The 16,405-nt window shown below is 44.1% G+C and overlaps 1 pseudogene; it reads right to left on the bottom strand.

The window, feature by feature from the left end:
* Positions 1 to 446: 446 nt before the first annotated feature.
* LOC121486300 lies at positions 447 to 1,126 on the bottom strand (annotated as a pseudogene).
* Positions 1,127 to 16,405: the final 15,279 nt, after the last annotated feature.

Raw genomic sequence — 16,405 nt, 5'->3', positions numbered from 1 at the left:
AGTAACTTAAAACACATTTCAGAACAATGTTGAAAATATTAATAAAACTTCAAAAATACCCATCACCCAAGTTCAAGTTCACAATGTCTGCCAGCCAATCACACATTACCAACTATACAGAAGAAGCAAGAAAATATGCACCATTGTGCAGAGACAACAATCAATTAATTGAAGCCAATTCGGACCCGGTATAGATTTGGAATTAGCAGACAACACTAAAATAGTATTCTCCATATGTTCAAAAAAGTAAAGACATGGAAGATATTTTTATTATTGATATTTTTGGGTCTTTTTCACCAGCTGCTACAAAGGGCTTTATTGTTTCCATTTGGTCCATGGCTTGGGAGAGGGCTCCAGTGTGGCTGCAAGGAGAGGCTCAGGCACAAGTCCTGGCACCAGGGGGATGCCAGAAGGGCCCTTCAAAGGCTGCTGGGTTCCATAGGCTCCTAGTCATGCTTGAGGGTGAGTCTTTCAAAGAGATACTCACTCAGCCCAGCCTGGGGACCAGCTACCCAGTAGAGGTTAGACAGGTGGTTGTCCATCTTCTTAATGAGTTTCACCTCCTCATCCAGGAAGTGATTCTCCAGGAAGTCACAGAAATGGGGATCTATGTAGGCAGAACCCAGGACATGCAGATCCCAAAGGGCCTGGCTCAGGTTCTTCTCCAGAACCAGGGAAGCTCCCATGACATCCAGGGTTTTACACTACTCCTCTTAGGAAGGCTTCTTAGGATGTGCTTCTGCACATCCTGGAAGTGGGCACTGCCACCAGGATGGTTTTGCATCTTCAAGAGATGCTCAGCACCCTCTCACTTCCCCTCAGCCAACTTGTAGAAGAAGGGACCCATGCCTTCCAAAGCCACATCTTTGCAGTTGAAATAGAAACCCAGAGAGAGGCAGGTAGAGGAGGCCCGCAGATGCATGTTGACCAGGTGGCTGACGGCAGCCTCCACCTCAGTGGAATAATTCTGACAAATTGGGAGCTCATGTTGGATCTGTAATAAGGAGCTAAGCTCAAAATAGGGTATCGGCTGGACCCAGAGGCAGAGGGTGGCTGAGAAGATGGCTCCAAAAGTTGCAACTAGAAAAAAGTTTGGAGGGTAGTTGGAGGCTGGTAGAAGGAGCATCCCTGGGTCTGTTCCATCCAAGTGCTGCTGAAGCAAGAGACAGATCTGCAGGACTGCAAGATGCACCACCGGAATATATTTTTATTTTTTATTTTTTTAAAAAGATTTTATTTATTTATTCATGAGAGACATGGAGAGAGAAGCAGAGATGCAGGCAGAGGGAGAAGCAGTCTCCCTGCAAGGAGCCTGATGTGGGACTCAATCCCAGGACCCTGGGATCACTCCCTGAGCCAAAGGCAGAGACTCAACCACTGAGCCTCCCAGGTGTCCCTCAAGCAGTATTTTGGGACCTGTTCACATATAATGTATTCAGCCAAGGAAAGTCTCATGGACTCAGTCATTCAGTAGCTATTCTTTTTTTTTTTTTCTTTTTCCATTCAGTAACTATTCATTGAGCATTGGACCCTGCTATTGGGAAGAGAAGTCTCTGCCGTTGAGGAGGCTATGACCCAGCTCCACACACTCAACTGATGACGCCCACCCCGTGTGCTGAACAGCACGTAACATGAATGCTCTGGATAGAAAGGGAGCTCCGGCGCTGCAGGTGGATTGGCTTCTCCGACAGCCAGGGCTTGAGCTGTTCCCCGGAAAGGGCTTTACTGAGACTGGGACTTCATGTGAACAAATGCGTAGAGTTGGCATTGGGTTTTGTGTCAATGCGGTGCACTTAAAAGGCAGTCACGCATCCTGTCTGACCGTGGCGGAGGGCCCAGAAGGGGGAAGAAGTAATGCTGGAACCACGGTTGGGCCATTTCTCAGGATGACGGCAGAAGGCAAGGCTGACACTAATGACAAAAAACACTTATGCTCCAAACTGACACCAAAGCTAAAAGCCATGTATTGGATAAGTGTTGCCCAGTACTTACTGGAAAGAAATTACTAAGTGATGTTTTTATAAAGCTATCTCCATTTGCCCACAGAGGCAAGAATTGGGAGTTTAAGGGAAATGGAATCCTTTAAAAATGGACATTTTAGAGCCTTTTGCTTTTTTGTGTCAAATTGCCACCGGGATGAAAAAATTGGAGGAAACGATGGAGTGCTCTATGTCTTGATTGTGGTGTTTATATGGGGGCAAACATTTGTCCAACACCATTGAATTGCATACTTACATGGGTGTGTTTTATTGTGTGCAAAGTATACCTCAAAAAGGTTTATTTACTTATTTATTTTTAAAAAGGTTTATTTTTAAAAAGCAATTTGAACAATAAAAAAATATCAGAGTGAATCTATAAATACATATATATAATCCATTTGGGCATACGTACATCACTATCCCTGGACTTCCTTGCAGCTAAGCCATACCATTTTGGAAACAATTTAGGACTTTCAAGGAGTAAGCAGGAAAATAAAAAGATTTTGAGTTATTAAAGTGACTGGAAACAAAATTTTCCAATTAACTATTATGATTATTAACCAGCCAGCATGGGTTTCCATAGTTAATGATCCCAGAGGTTTTTATGACTTTCATTTTTCTTTTGCCCTTAAACATGTTCTTCAGTAAGCCCATCATGGGAACGCACTGTAGGGGGTGAAAGGCATAACTTACCTGGTGTAATTAACCTCCCTAGACATTGTCTTAGGGGCACAGATACACTTAAACTGGCATTTTAGAATCTCTCTTTTCCAGCCTACGAGTGCATGTGTTTGCTGTGTTATTTAAGAATATCCAGTTCTGGGGTGCCTGGGTGGTTCAGTTGGGTAAGTGCCTGCCTTCAGCTCAAGCCATGACTCAAGAGTCCCGATTCAAGCCCCTTTTCCCTTTGTCCCTCCCCCTGCTCATGCTTGCTCTCTCTCTCATTCTTGCCCTCTCTCAAATAAATAAAATCTTTAAAAAGAAAAGATATCCCATTCTGCTGTAAGAGAAAGAAAAACACCTAAGATAGATAAAACTCCTAAGAATGGTTCAGCATAGACAGAAAGAAAGGAGTAGCTTATGAGAGCTAGAACTCTGTTAGGTGAAGGATGAGTGAGCAAATAGACTTTGAAACATAGAATTCATAAGATGTGCTAGGTAATAGGTAGTGAGTAAATTGGTAACCTGTAAAATACGTTATATGTTTAAGGACAGAACGACAAGAGTGTTATTTATAGACAAGAAAGGATGGAGAGACATGTCATGGAGTATGGATTATACTACATCAGGCTGATAGTTACACAACTAGCCACCTTCCAGTGATCTCGGTGTTATTCTTTACGGCCTCATGTATGCTCTGCCCTAGAAATACAAATAAAACCCACAGCTGTTGAGCACTCTGACTGGCAAGCTTCAGGTCTGTGCAGGCACACTTGCCCCGTGTCTTTTCAATAAAGCAAGCATGTCGTAGTTCCAGGCACCTTCTTTCTGCTGACACATCCCACCTTGTTCAACCTCAACCCTTGTCCTCCTAACTACAGCATAAGCAGAGAGAGGAAGATAATCTCCCTTGCATGCTGCTTGCCCCCTATCAAAAGGGTGTTAACTCACCCCATCTCTGTCCCCCTGTTCCCATCCTGTGTTTTAAATAGATTCAATATCTTTTTATTTGATTTGGTTCATGAGCCTTTCTGTTCCAAGACCTGCGAGAAAGCTTTCCTGGGGGTGAACCAGAAAGCTGTCATTCCTTGCAACACAGCCTCATTTGGGGGATGGTTAAAGCAGTCCTAAATCCATTTGATATTTTAAACCATACTGAAGGTGCAAATGAAATTTTATTCCTCTGTTTCCAAACCAAATCAGTGTTTATCCATCAAGTCACTTCATCACATGCCCTGCCAGGTAGCATGCATGCTTAAGAGGCTACAGGGGGGGAATCCAAACATTTAGTGCAAGGGCAGGGGAGGAGGAAGAGGGATTTAGAGGGAGAGGCACATCCCTCCATGATTCCCGTTCATTCACTGAGTTAATAAGCACCCAATGCAGCCCCACCAAGCTGCACTTACTGTGGTAGGTTAGAGCGCTAGACACAGCGGAGTCCCACCCTCCGGGAGCATGCTTTCTCCAGGAGGCCACAGATGCAGGGAATCTGAATAAGCAAGCTAAGGGCCGAAGAGGTATTGGTAAAGAGCCATGGGAAAGAGAGCTGAGTGTGGATGCACCTGCTCAGGGGTATGCGTGTGCATGTGCCTGTGCATGTGTGTAAAAGAAATCAGACCTCACAGAAGATGTGTCATCTTAGAGATCTTGAAGCAGGAGTAGGAGTTCGCCTGTTGGACAGATGACCACACTTTGGCAGCCCTGTAGGAGGGATTAGCACGAAAAAAGACTCAGGCGTGTGAAAGAATGTGAGTGTGGACCACGGAGGTGCTGGGCGTGGATGGAGCACAGAACATAGAAAGAGGGAGACGGGTGACAACACTGAGGGGTGGGCCAAATGGAGTCCTAGGGTGAAAAACCCCTGGTCTTCATCCAAAACCATGAACATTTTAACACTCGCAGTCACCTTTGATTCCCCTCTCCCCACCCCTCTCTCTCTCCTTCCACCCACACCAGCTGCAAGTCCTCCTGTTGGCTCTACCTTCACAGAGCATCCAGCGCAGCCCCTTCTCACCACCCCCAGGATCCACCTGGACCCAAGACCTGCCATCGCTGGGTTCGATTGCTGCGATGAGCCTCTGACCGGGTCTCCCTACCTCTGTCCTTACCCAGGGCTCTCCCCAGGACTCAACACAGCAGCCCAGGGGAGCTTTTAAAGCTTAAGTTGAATCAAAACCCTCCTCTGCTGAAAATCCTCCAAAGCTCGCCTTCTCACTCAGAGTGAAATCCAAAGGCCTCCTAGTAATGCCCCCAAAGCCCAACATCACACCCCGCCCACCTCCCACTTGACCCTTCTTCTGGATGTGCCCCTTCCTGCCAGATGACCTCCTTCACTGTGTCCCCTCCCCGGGCAGCTGTCCCTCAGGCTCCCCCTGGGCCTGTTCCCTCACTTTGCCAGGCTTTGCTCGGAATCACCTTCATGCAGAAGCCTTTCCTGACCGACCCAGGATAGAACCTTCCCGGCTGTCATGCCTGACCCCATCCCTTGTTTTCTTTTCCCTGCAGTACTTGTCACCATCTGACATACTATATTCTTGGGGGGAGGAGGAGGGGTTCTACGGGGAGGGGGGCAGGTTTGGGGGGTTCTTGGTGGGCAGCAAAGCAAAACATATTGAGCAATAGTAAAGTGATAGTGCAAAGCTCCCGAAGAGGGAGGGGACCCGAGAGGGTAGCCCTATATTCTTGTTTATTCTTGTTTCTCTCCCAACCAGAGTGTCCGCCCCACAGGTGCAGGATTTCGGAAGGTTTTGTTTCCTGCTGAATTCCCAGCCCACAGCACAAGGCAGGGCACAGTGCACGCTCCGTACATGTTTGGGGGGGAAGGAATGACTGGAAGGAGTTTGTGCAGAGGAGCGAATGCACGTATGTCTTAGATCGTCTCAGGGAGGCTGAGTCTGAAGCAGGGAGACGGGCAAGGGGTATGAAAGGCCTTGCCGCAGAAAGGCCTAGATTCTGGAGACAGCTATAAAAAGAGCAGGGATCAAAAGAGTCTTTACAGACTGACTCACTGAAATAAGAAGAAGCAATAAAGAATAAATTCAATGTGACCCAACAAATTTTTTTTTAGATTTTTAAAAATTTATTTATTCATGAGAGACAGAGAGAGGCAGAGACACAGGCAGAGGGAGAAGCAGGCTCCTCGTGGGGAGTCTAATGTGGGACTCGATCCCAGGACCCTGGGGATCACATTCTACTGCTGAGCCATCCAGGTGCCCCTGGGCCTGCAAATGTTTAGTAAGGGTTTGCTTAGGCAACAGATCATGGAAAAGAGGAGGAGGGCACAGACAGGACGGACTGTGTGCCCAGGGGGTTCCGGTCAGCGAGTCGGGGGCGCAAGAGAAGTTTGGTGCACCTGCTAAGAAAGCAGAAGAGGAACATGTTTGGTTTCTATCAGCGAAGGAAATTAGAGATGTCACGGAGGAGGGAATATTTAAACTGGGTCTTGAACCATGGGTAGAATTTCAGAGGCAGAGATGGGGAAAAAGCAGTGATATGACAGGTTTTGGATTTCTCTATTTCTACCGCCACGTAACTTTTGATGGAGTTGCGAATGACTTAGGAGACATAGTTCTTTCTACACCGCGTGAGATAAAGTTGTAAACCAAAGGACACAGCAAAGAGGAAAGGAAGAAAGAGTCAGAATAATTCACCACTCGGACCATTGGGTCCAAGATAAGGAAACCATACCCACAGGATTTTAAGAAAACCCAGACAAAATCACTTCCCTGTTGAGCAGTGTCACAAGGGAAAAAAACAGCAAAAAATCACCCAAGCGAGTAACTGTGCTGACTCCTGCACTTCGACCCGAGAGAACAATCTTCCACCAGGGCCTCATCGTTTTACAGGCAGGTTAGCATCCTTTGTAGGCAGGATTCCTCCGTAAGGGCTGACCGTCAGGCTGGCTTGTAGAACTGGCCTACGTTCTTAATAAAACTGTCAGATTAAGCCAGGCCTGGCTGCAGTGTATTAGTAATACAAATTCTTAACTGTCAATTAGTTAACTGGCTAGTAAAAAGAACCTGGTTTATAAGATTGTTGCTAATGAATATGATGCTTTGTTCTGCAGCAAAACATCTGCTGTGGATATGTAATTAGAAGAAGGGCCCCCTCCCTCCCTCCCCATAGGGAGAACATGTGCAGCTGAATAAAGGAGCTTATTATACCTGCGAGGGGTCAAAGTCTGTGGGTCTGTGGCTTATGGTATTATGACAGATTACAAAACCACTCCATTATGCTAGTCAATCTGTTTCCAAGCACCTAGCAGGGAGCTGGCTGGGCGCTAGGGGCTCTGGAACTAGACTCTCATTGGTTTTCCTCCTAAGGTCTTATGACAGGTCAGCTGTTGTTGACACCGCCCGACAGCTCACGTGTCAGAGCCTTTCTATCTGACTTCTGCCTCTGTCACTGCCAGGCTCTCTCGGAGAGTCAGCCTGCCCCTCGGGCTGCGACCAGCTCCCAAGAAGAGCTTAAGTGGATTTGAAACCCACGGGTCGCCCCCATTATTTGTGCTAATGAAAGAGAAAAGGAAGCAGAACGCTTAAACCCAACGTGACCTTTGTTTCCGACTCTCCCTCTCTCCCATCCTCTCCCCATCTCCCCCCATTTCTCTTCCACTATTTCCACGGTTCCTCATGTCCCTTTGCTCCTGGTGGCAGGTGCTTTCTTAGAAGACACGTTTAGAGAGGAGAGAGGCTAGTTAAAGACCCGTCTCCTCTAAAAGCCTGTTTTGAAGTCGGTTGTCACACATACCTACAAAACTATTTCAGACTCAAGAGGTTGAAAGATAATTTAATGTTTGCCTTCTGCTCCAAAGTGGTTTAAGGAAACTCAATTTTATTCCCTTGGCAGAATTTATAATTACTCTTATAAGTGGGATGCCTGGGTGGCTCAGGGGTTGAGCATCTGCCTTTGGCTCAGGGCGTGATCCCAGGGTCCTGGGATCGAGTCCTACATCGGGCTCCCCACAGGGAGCCTGCTTCTCCCTCTGCCTGTGTCTCTGCATCTCTCTGTCTCTTATGAATAAATAAATAAAAACTTTTAAAAAAATTACTATTATAAGTTTTCCTTTCTTGTGTTTGCACTTTCCCAGCTGTGCCCTGCCACTGGCTGCACGGTATTGGCAGGAGAGAGGGAGTGACTGTCTTCATCTCCACCAACTCCAGCCTCTCTGCCTGTTTCTGCACCTGTCCAAACAGCCCAGAGTTTATAAAGGGGAAACTCACTGGGGGATGTGACGTGCAAATCATATGTATAAGACTTAATTAGCAGGAACGAAATCATAATTTTCCAAGTAGTAATATCTGAAATAAAAAATACTATGAACACCATGTACACGGGGGGGGGGGGGTGGAATGGGACGAGTGGAACTGCATCCCTGTGGTGGAGGGAAACCAGCCCTCACTGCTGCCCAGTCATCAGGGAAGTCATACCCCTTGGAAGATACAGCTACTTTTCATCGATGAATACATTTTGAATAACTGTTTAGGACCGAAAATACCTATGCTAAAGCAAGAGATGACAGGAATCTAGAAAGACCTAGGGGATAAATGGTGTGTCACCCAGAAAGGCTTTGCAGTCGCAAAAGGGGAAGCAGAAGCTGAGCCCATTAAGAGTCATGTGTCAGTTATGTCTGCAGTTAATTATTTGGTGTTATTTCTGCCACATGTCTTTAAGGTAGCCTTAGAACTTCTACAATCTTCTCTAATGGTTCTATCAGTACAATGAGCCATTGGACTGCACCATTCTTTTTTTTTCCATTTGAAAGCAGTCATTTATTAACTGACCAGATTACAAAAATAATCATGGTAGATACCTTAGTTCATCCTTCTAATAAGCCTATTGATCTGGTCTTCCCTGTTGCCAGCATCCTGGGTCTATAAAGTTTTGACCTGGTACGTATAGATGTTCTTTGACATGAGCAGAGAAGGGAAATTGGGAAGAGATCCATTATAAGGAAAACTGGAAGAACTGCATCCTGGAATATTCAAAACAAGAGCCTGTAGCAGAGCACCAGGAACATGGGCTCTGGCATAAGAAACACCTGGAGTTAGCACCTCTCCTCATTAGCTGCTCTAAGCATCAAGAGTCAGAAGTCTTTTCTGTGGAATTGTACAAGAGACCCTTTAAAGGTTATAATCTGGGATCAGTTTGTATAAACTGTCAAAAAATGGTCAAGTAATAGGTAGGGGCTTTCAAGAGGAAAATGATGTGCTCAGGAGTGGAAGTGACTCAGAGTATTTCAGTTCAGTAGTTAGTAGAGTTTTTGGACATTTGTCCAACTGTCTTCCAAAGTAGCTCTAAGCTTTGGTGTATGGGTTCCTGAGGTCGCATTCTGAAAGGAAATGCACTTCCTCTTTTTGAACACACCTCCAGTAGTTTCTTTCTCATGTTATTAAGGATCATCAGCCAATGAATCTGTTCCGGGTTTCCATTCTGCAGAACTCCAGAGCATTGTTCCAGTAACAAGGCAGTAGTTCTTTGATCTTTCCCTTAACTCTTCATTGGGTGGTTCCTAAGGAAAAAGGAAGCACATGATCATGGAAAGATGGATCCATGGAAAGTCCAGAACAAAAAGAAATCTTGTTTACCACTGGGGTTTATAGGAGAGATTGGGAGACACCATCCTGCTTTATCCATGGCCTGACTCCTGAAGAGACTGATCCAAAAATTATAGTGGCAGAGAACTCTTGGTGCATTTGGCACTGAGATTTAAATGCCACCAGAGTTGTCCTCAAGGCCCAGCCATTAAAACATTGTCTCTCTTGGCATTCTGGTATCTTGTCAGAGAACTTTTCGCTGTGAGGGAAGTGTGGAAATGGGTATGTATATGTGTGCAATCTGTTAGGTTGGGGATAGGTTTCTTGTTAGCCTATATTAAAAAGAGACCTGCAATAAAAAAAATTGCCCTGAGAGAAAAGGAAAGGAAAGGAAGGGAAGGGAAGGGAAGGGAAGGGAAGGGAAGGGAAGGGAAGGGAAGGGAAGGGAAGGGAAGGGAAGGGAAGGTAGGGCGAAGGGGAAGGGAAGGCGAAGGGGAAGGGAAGGGGAAGGGGAAGGGAAGACAAGACAAGACCAGGATTTGATTCATGGCTTTCACTTACTAGTTGTGTGACCTTGAACAAAGTACTGAATTTTCCCAAGTTTCAATGTCATCATAGGTAAAAAATGAGTATAAATATAATTGGAACTACTTTGGAAGAAAAACTGTAAAAAAAAAAAAAAAATGCCCAGGGCAAGGTCTGGCATATAACAGGAGCTCAGTAAGGTTTTTAAAAAATCATTATCAGTTTTGAAACACTAGACACTTCAGTGGAATCTAAAGTGTCCTAGGTTTCAAAAGGTGAAGGATTCAAGAATCATTTCAACATCTTATATCCTAGAACAACACTACTAAGACTGCTTCATGTGCTAATGAAAATCCTGTTGTCTAGGTGATTTATAAACATTAAAGCCTCTTATGTCTTCCTCCTGTTAGACTACAAGATCTTTCAGGAAAGGGATGGAGGCTTCCTCATCTCTCTGTCCTCAGAACCTACCATTAAAATGTACATCACACCTTGCAATACTGCTTGGGCATTTTCTCATTGAGGAATTTAAACTGATATGTGAGAGGATATGTCACAAAGGACTGTAATGAGTACAGACCGGGTTTAGGAAAAGTTCCAGTTAGAAGCAATTGCCTTAGGCTGATAAGTCTATGCATCTCACTTCCCACGCTGAGGTCCTTGGAGGTTTCAGTCCTGGAAGGCAATTCTGAATTGGGTGGACATTGTAATTGCACAGCCCATCGCTGTTTGAACAATAATGCACAATCCTCTAACTTGTTTGATTCATTAATTCATATATTCAACAAATATTCATCAAGCATCTACAACATGCCAGGTGCCATCTGAGACACTGGGGATACTTAAGGTGAGCAAGACAAGCAGATTCTTATGGAGCTTCACGTCTTGGGGGAGGGGAATGGTGCAGGTCCAAACAGCACAAAATTAAGTCAATAATTTCAGATCATGGTGGGTGCTATGAGGGAAACAAAGAGGACAATGGGCTGGAGATGGACTGGACAGAAGTGGTGCCTCCTTCAGGCTAAGTGCTTCAGGAAGGCTCCCCATTGGGATGAGGAGTCAGTCCTGAGAACAGAGAGCATTCCCAGGTCAAGGGAACAGGTGAGGGCAGAGGCAGGGCCTCCAGGCAGAGAAACGTAGGTGGAATTCAAGGAGTAGAATGGAAAATAGCTGGGCTAGAGCATGGTGAATGAGAGGACAGCGGGCAGTGAGGAGCCCCAGGGGAGCAGATGAGGTCAGATCATGAGGGCCACACAGGCTTTAGGCTGACCATGTAGTTCTCCAGGACCGTCTCATAGAACATTTGACGAATACTTTCAATTTGAATACATGTGGGCTCTTCTGCAGGGTACCGAGAGGGTAATCTGGATCTCTACAGATCATTCTACTATGGGCAATTATTAAGTCAGTCTCTGTCAACCCCTTTGAGCCACAAGTCCTATGTTCCCAAGCTATATTTAAAAGACTGAATTGGAAGCCACCCTCCCTTGGAATATTTCTATCGAGGATAATCTATTTGATATTTCATTTTTGTGTCAACTTTAATTTTTATAGCATATCTAAACAAAGAGACACTTGAATGGGTACCTTCCAAAGACCTGAGAATGTAGAAGAAGAAAAATAGTGAACTAAATCCACTAAGAGAAAGTAAAGAAACAGGTATGGCATGCCGAAGAGTTCTAAGCCTCTTGAATTAATTCATCCAGGGCTGAAGGTGCCCATCCTGCTCTATAAAGTGTGATTAGAAGGACATTATCAGAGCTTTGTACTTAAGAAATACTGGGCATGGCAGCCCAGGTGGCTCAGCGGTTTAGCGGTTTAGCGGTTTAGCGCTGCCTTCGGCCCTGGGTGTGATCCTGGAGACCTGGGATCGAGTCCCACATCGGGCTCCCCGTATGGAGCCTGCTTCTCCCTCTGCCTGTGTCTCTGCCTCTCTCTCTGTGTCTCTCATGAATAAATAAATAAAATCTTTTAAAAAAAAGAAAAGACATACTGGGCAACTAATTAGTTAACTGGAGAAACAAGTCAGAAATCTAATGATAAACTGATATTAAAAGTATTTTTTTTATTTCTTGGTTTAATTGGGATTTCTCTTTTATTCTTTTACAGGGCTTTAGCTCTTTAACTCAGAAAATTAATATTTTGAAAACACAAATGCATATGTGATATTGTTATTGACTTTTTCCAAACAAAAGAAAGAGAATTTTTTTTTCCTGCAAGCACTTGAGTCTTCTTTCTCCTCGTTATTCTCTGGGAGAGGCAATGTAGCATTACAGGGGAGGAAGGATTTAGGGCCAGGGGTCAAAGACTTGCTTTCCAACTGCTGTGGGCAAACCATTTCAACTCTCTGAGGCTCAGTTTTCCCTGCAGGGGATATTACACCAGATACTGGGGAGTCTCCTGACCTTCCAGCTCTAAGAGTCTGTGATTTTAGAAAGCAAGGAGATGTTTCTGAGAACGGATAAAGGAAATATATTAAAAGATGAGGGAAGCAAGAAGAGACGGACCGTAAGAAAAAAAACAAAATAAAGTTTGGAAAACGAGTCTGGGTATGTACTGTAGTCAACCTGTTCCTCGTGAAACATCAGCAATGTTAAATTAAATTTCTTGAGCTTTTTCTCTTCTCCTATGCATCTGCTGGTATAAGTTCAAATGGGCTGCAGTACATTGGAGAAAGGCAAGAGCTGGACAGAACAAGTATAACTGGCCCGCACACCATCTAGATGTGAAGGTAGCTTTCTCCCCTCACATGACAACTTGATCCTGAGGTCCAAAAGGTTAAAAGGGATCTTTGCTCTGTGTAGCTGTTCCCAATAATCTTAATTCAAAAGTATACCATTGTTTAATTTATCCAGAATCATCTCTTAAATGCTTTGCAATATACATCATCAAGGGTTTCAACATAAAAAAGACCAAAGATACTCTGAAAGGAGAAGCTTAGAAAATTTTCTTTAAAAAAATTTTTTTAAATTTATTTATTCATGAGAGACATAGAGAAAGAGAAGCAGAGACATAGGTAGAGAGAGGAGAAGCAGGCTCCATGCTGGGAGCCTGATACAGGACTCGATCCCGGGACTCGAGGACCACACCCTGAGCTGAAGGCCGACACTCAACCACTGAGCCACCCAGGCGCCACAGAAAAATTTCTTGGTTCTAAATCAAGTCTTTTATTTTTCTGTTTAAACTGATTAGGATTCATTTCAGGTCAAGTTACCCTTCAAAATATATCTCTGGACTTTTCTTAAGTATCCAGAGACCAGACCTAGAGAAAGAATAGTCTTTAGCATACTAAATAGAATTCACAACCTCTCCAGCCTCATCTCCAGCAGCTGAGAAGATAGTGTCACTTAGATTCATTCATCTCTCCGACAAACCAGGCCCTGAACTCATGTGAGAGGAGGCAAGTGAGTAAACAGCAATTTGGTGATGGGGGGTGTTACATGGTGCTGAGGGAAGGCATTGGAAAACATTGCAAATGACCTGTGAGGGTAGCTTGGACCAGGATGGTGACAGTGGAGAGGGAGAGTAGTAGTTGGGCTTGAGATACATGTTGGAGGAAAAACTGATGAGTAAGGGCAACGCACTCTATAAGAAACACAGGGGAAAGGGTTTCTAGTTTGATTAAGTGTGTGAGCTTGGTAGCCATTTACTGAGATGGGAAATCAGGACATTTAACTTGGGACATGTTCAGTGATAAGCTGTAACTCCTCCAAGGGAGATGTGCATTTTGAAGAAGAAAGCTCAAGAAGGGTGACACTAGCTAGAGAGTAGATTGGCAAGCAGTTGGGTTGTCATTTTTGCTTTGGGGAGTTTTTTGTTGCATTTGTTTTTAATCAAATATAATTGGCATCTATATAACATTTTTACTTTTTATATAACATTTACTTATATATATCATTTGTACAACATAATGATTTAATATTTGTATTATTGTGAAATTTATCACAAAAATCTAGCTAACATGTCACCACACACAGTTACAAAATTGTTTTTCTTATGATGACTTTTTTTTAAAGATTTTATTTATTCATGAGAGACACAGAGGCAGAGACACAGGCAGAGGAAGAAGCAGGCTCCATGCAGGGAGCCCAACATGGGACCCCATCCCAGGTCTCCAGGATCACACCCTGGGCAGAAGGCGGCGCTAAACTGCTGAGCCACCCGGGCTGCCCATCTTATGATGACTTTTAAGATCTACTCTTAGCAGCTTCCAAACATACAATGCCATATTATTAACTATAGTCATCACGCTGTACATTACATCCCCAAGACTTATTTATGGATTTTCATTTTTGTAACAAGAATTCCCTACTCGGGGCACAATGACATTTTATGGAGATGAGCACATGATCCCAGGAAAGGGGTTCTTAAATTTTTTTTCTTTTGGTTTTCGTGCTAGGAACATGAGATTTGGTAGAGAATTTCCCTGAGTTGCTCCTGAGTACATCTTGACCCAAAAGGCTATGTCACTCACAATGGCTTGTGAGAAAGTGGCCACCGATCCCCTCCCAAAGCATCCCTCACCTCCTGCCCCCAAACCTCATCCACCATGAGTCAGGGGAGAGCTCAAGCTTCCAAACAGCTGCCAATCTCTGTCTCTGAAAAGTAGTTCAATTCATCTCAAAACCAGGGAGAGGAAGGAGAAGCTGGGATCAGTAGAATTTCATATTCACAAAGAAGAACAAGGAAGAGAAAGAGGCTACACTGTCTGTTTGAAGATAGGTTTTCTGATCCAATTCTCAAAAACCTCACTCACCTCCAAAGTTATCCAAGCTCAGTGAGTGGCTCCAAAACCATCCTAAGGAGCACCTTGCAAAAAATCACCATCCTCAGTTCCAAAGAATTGGGACATAAAAAAAGGTTCTTCATAATTTTTTTTGCACATATTAATACCTACATTCATTTAGCATTTAAAAGTTTTGAGTGGGGCTCCTGGCTGGCTCAGTTGGTAGAGCATGTGATTCTTGATCTTAAGGTCTTGAGTTTGAGCCCCACGTTGGGCACAGAGATTACTTAAACAAAATGACTCAAAACATTTTTTAAAATGAAAGTTTTGAGTTATGACACCAGCTCTAAAGAAGTTTCTTATTGGTCTCCAGTTATCTTACTAAAATTAGAATATGCAGCCACCAAATAAACTTGGTTATGATTATATTATCTGTAAGAACAATTAATCAGGCAGGAAATCATCATGCTTTTTTAAAGATTTTAGTCATTTATTTAAGAAAGAGAGCGGAGTGGAGAGAGGGAGCATAAGCAGTGGGGAGGGGCAGAGGGAGAGGGAGAAGCAGACTCCCCGCAGAGCAGGGAGCCCGGACAAGTGGCTCAATCCCAGGACCCTGAGATCATGACCTGATCCAAAGGCAGACACTTAACCAACAGATCCCCCCAGGCGCCCCAGAAATCATCATGATTTTATAGTCAACTTTGTTTTTCATATAAAATTAAAACCAAGGAAACAATAAGCACTCTATTAAAAGGATATACATTTTTAAGTTTTAAATAAAATGCAATTGCCTATGTACAATCAAGTTCCAGTCTCCATTAACTTTAAGTTAGTAATCCCTGTTTTTATGACCTGAGATCTACCTATTTCTTGGTCTGGGCGCTAGACCACCTCAATGCCATGGTCATCAGATCAGAAACTCTGTGAGGTCAGGCCCATACCCGTCTGGGTCACCGCTGGAGCCCCAGTGCCTGGCGCACTGCCTGCATCGCTTAGGGAACCAGAAATATGTCTTCAGAGAATGAATGAGTGGACACAATCCAGGACCAGGCCTTTAGGATAAACTGAATCTGGTTGGATTATTTCTGAAGTGCTGGAAGGAGATAGAACTTAGGTAAATGTGAATCAAAGCAGAGGGAAGGGAGCCAACACCAGAGGAGTATCAAATGTACTTTGTTTTGGTTTTTCCCTTGAGGGATTTTTATGAAGCCAAAAATAAGAGATAAAAGGAGAGTTGAGGCTGGGAAGATCAGGAACTTCTCAGAAACTCAGGTTGTGAACAGGGCAAAGAACTAAGCAGGGGTCCCAGATGTTCTTGCTGGTGCTGGTCGGTCATGTGACATATGGGTGGGTCCTCCAGTTTAAACATTAAGCTTGGTCCCCAAAGAAGCTTTCTTGAAACCAGAGTCCTCCCGGGATGGCTTAAACATTTCAAAATAATTTGACAACAAAAATCTTTATAGTGAAGTATACTGAAGTCGGAGGAACCTTAGCTCAAGGCCACATTCCCCAAAACATAGTTTTAAATTTTTCTTAATAACTTACATGGGGGATTAATAAGGTTTTGTGGGAAGGAAAAAAAAGGGGTGAGTAAAACAAATGCTAAGCAGATTACTTTCTTATAGCAATTCTCAGAGCCTTTAATATGTTAATGTACATTAGGAATCTCCAAAAGAATGTGTGTGTGTGTGTGTGTAGCATCTCTTAAGACTAGAATTGCGGGGGGGGGGGAGAAAAAGAAGACTGGAATTCCGCACAGCACTTTTTGGAAAATACTGACTTATTGAGTAATCCCACCTTCCTCTTTTTTTTTTTTTTAAGATTATTTATTTATTTATTCATGAGAAACACAGAGAGAGAGGCAGAGACACAGGCAGAGGGAGAAGCAGGCTCCATGCAAGGAGTCCAAAACTCCAGGGTCAGGCCCTGGGGCACCCAGGGGTCCACCCACTTCCCCTTAAGCACTCTTCTGCTAGAAG

The sequence above is a fragment of the Vulpes lagopus genome, chromosome 1 (assembly GCF_018345385.1).
Source record: "Vulpes lagopus strain Blue_001 chromosome 1, ASM1834538v1, whole genome shotgun sequence".
Classification (NCBI taxonomy): domain Eukaryota; kingdom Metazoa; phylum Chordata; class Mammalia; order Carnivora; family Canidae; genus Vulpes; species Vulpes lagopus.
This window is presented reverse-complemented; position numbering and strand designations above follow the sequence as displayed.